At 57.7% G+C, this 2,500-nt stretch overlaps 1 non-coding gene across 1 annotated transcript in view; it reads left to right on the forward strand.

Annotated features, from left to right (window-relative positions):
• Nucleotides 1-1,246: 1,246 nt before the first annotated feature.
• Nucleotides 1,247-2,500, forward strand: part of LOC124772258 — a 1,911-nt gene continuing 657 nt past the window's right edge. The window contains exon 1 of the ribosomal RNA XR_007013918.1: nt 1,247-2,500. This exon is cut by the window's right edge and continues 657 nt beyond it. This is a non-coding gene — a ribosomal RNA (small subunit ribosomal RNA).

Here is a 2,500-nt window from a genome sequence, read left to right on the forward strand (position 1 = left end):
GATCAGCATGAGCTGTCTGTTGATGTATTCGGACCTAGTCGTCTCTCCTCACACACCGTGATGGCATGGTGCACCGCGTTCCATATCTGCGACATGCTACAGAGGCCGGTTGACAGTCGTTCGAGCAATGGACATCGCATACGTACGGGGGCCACCTTCCACGTATTGTCTAGGCGTGCACATTTTGTTGCGTGTATGTGGGCAGACGTAGTGTGGCGTGACACCTGACACAGGCATGCAATAATCGTTGAAGTTGCAAATGGCGATGGACGCCTGCGTTTTCTGGTGAAGTTACGCAAATGAACAAATGGTAACCTGTTGTGGTGCGGTTGTTCTCGCTAGGGGTGAATCGGTGATGGCGACGATAGGTTGAGGTACGAACCGGTTGTTCCAGCGATACCCACCATGCCGACGAAACTGAACGGCATCTGGGTGTGAAGCGATACGCGGCGGTGGCTGGGTGGGACCGTCCCCGGCCGGTGAGGGGGCGCCTCCCGGCGTGCTGGCCGCGCGGGTGCGTGGGCGCACGCGCTACAGCCGGCTGGTGGGGGGCGGCCAGTGGCAGGCGCGCCGGCCGACGGACGCGGCAGGCGTCGCAGCTGCGCGCCGGCGGCACCCTGCGCGCGGCGCCGTGCGGCCAAAGTAGGTCCTCGCGGGCCCGGTGCGAAGCGCGGTGGACATCTTCAGTGTGCTGGTCCGATTGAGGACTGTGTGCGTTGAGGATGCGCCGCCGCCCGGCGCTCGGCGCCGCGACGGCCGTCTGCTGCTCGGTCGCCCCAGCGGTTCTCGCTGGTGGTTTGTATCGCAGCTGTGCGGATGTGTTGGCGCGTGCGCTGTGCTGGGAGAGTTCGCTTCGGCACCCCAAGTGGGGCTTTTTGTCCTTCTGTGGCGCTGGCGTTGGAGCTGCCGGTCACCGTAGGTGGCGCGTGTTGTCTCCCGCCGGCAATGCCACGACAGCACGCTCCCGGGCCTCTGTCGGCAGCGGCAAGCTCAGTTGGGAGCACGGGTGGTCGCACCGAAAGCGTCTACTCGCCTAACTCCGGGCGATTGCGCCTCTCTCGAACCCGACCAAGTACTTGGGACGGCGCTGCGCGCCGCCGGGACCTGAGAGGGTTTCGAGGTGTATTGTGCAGGGGAGCTCAGCCTCCTCCTGTTTGCAGAATGATTGAGCGGACGCTTGCGTGTTCGCGCGGGCCCCCGGGACACACTCCCGGGCGGCCGGCTGCTCAGCTCTAGTTGACGCAGCTCCCTGGTTGATCCTGCCAGTAGTCATATGCTTGTCTCAAAGATTAAGCCATGCATGTCTCAGTACAAGCCGCATTAAGGTGAAACCGCGAATGGCTCATTAAATCAGTTATGGTTCCTTAGATCGTACCCACGTTACTTGGATAACTGTGGTAATTCTAGAGCTAATACATGCAAACAGAGTCCCGACCAGAGATGGAAGGGACGCTTTTATTAGATCAAAACCAATCGGTCGGCTCGTCCGGTCCGTTTGCCTTGGTGACTCTGAATAACTTTGGGCTGATCGCACGGTCCTCGTACCGGCGACGCATCTTTCAAATGTCTGCCTTATCAACTGTCGATGGTAGGTTCTGCGCCTACCATGGTTGTAACGGGTAACGGGGAATCAGGGTTCGATTCCGGAGAGGGAGCCTGAGAAACGGCTACCACATCCAAGGAAGGCAGCAGGCGCGCAAATTACCCACTCCCGGCACGGGGAGGTAGTGACGAAAAATAACGATACGGGACTCATCCGAGGCCCCCGTAATCGGAATGAGTACACTTTAAATCCTTTAACGAGTATCTATTGGAGGGCAAGTCTGGTGCCAGCAGCCGCGGTAATTCCAGCTCCAATAGCGTATATTAAAGTTGTTGCGGTTAAAAAGCTCGTAGTTGGATTTGTGTCCCACGCTGTTGGTTCACCGCCCGTCGGTGTTTAACTGGCATGTATCGTGGGACGTCCTGCCGGTGGGGCGAGCCGAAGGCGTGCGACCGCCTCGTGCGTGCTCGTGCGTCCCGAGGCGGACCCCGTTGAAATCCTACCAGGGTGCTCTTTATTGAGTGTCTCGGTGGGGCCGGCACGTTTACTTTGAACAAATTAGAGTGCTTAAAGCAGGCAAGCCCGCCTGAATACTGTGTGCATGGAATAATGGAATAGGACCTCGGTTCTATTTTGTTGGTTTTCGGAACCCGAGGTAATGATTAATAGGGACAGGCGGGGGCATTCGTATTGCGACGTTAGAGGTGAAATTCTTGGATCGTCGCAAGACGAACAGAAGCGAAAGCATTTGCCAAGTATGTTTTCATTAATCAAGAACGAAAGTTAGAGGTTCGAAGGCGATCAGATACCGCCCTAGTTCTAACCATAAACGATGCCAGCCAGCGATCCGCCGCAGTTCCTCCGATGACTCGGCGGGCAGCCTCCGGGAAACCAAAGCTTTTGGGTTCCGGGGGAAGTATGGTTGCAAAGCTGAAACTTAAAGGAATTGACGGAAGG

The sequence above is a fragment of the Schistocerca piceifrons genome, unplaced genomic scaffold, assembly GCF_021461385.2.
Source record: "Schistocerca piceifrons isolate TAMUIC-IGC-003096 unplaced genomic scaffold, iqSchPice1.1 HiC_scaffold_937, whole genome shotgun sequence".
In the NCBI taxonomy this organism is placed as follows: domain Eukaryota; kingdom Metazoa; phylum Arthropoda; class Insecta; order Orthoptera; family Acrididae; genus Schistocerca; species Schistocerca piceifrons.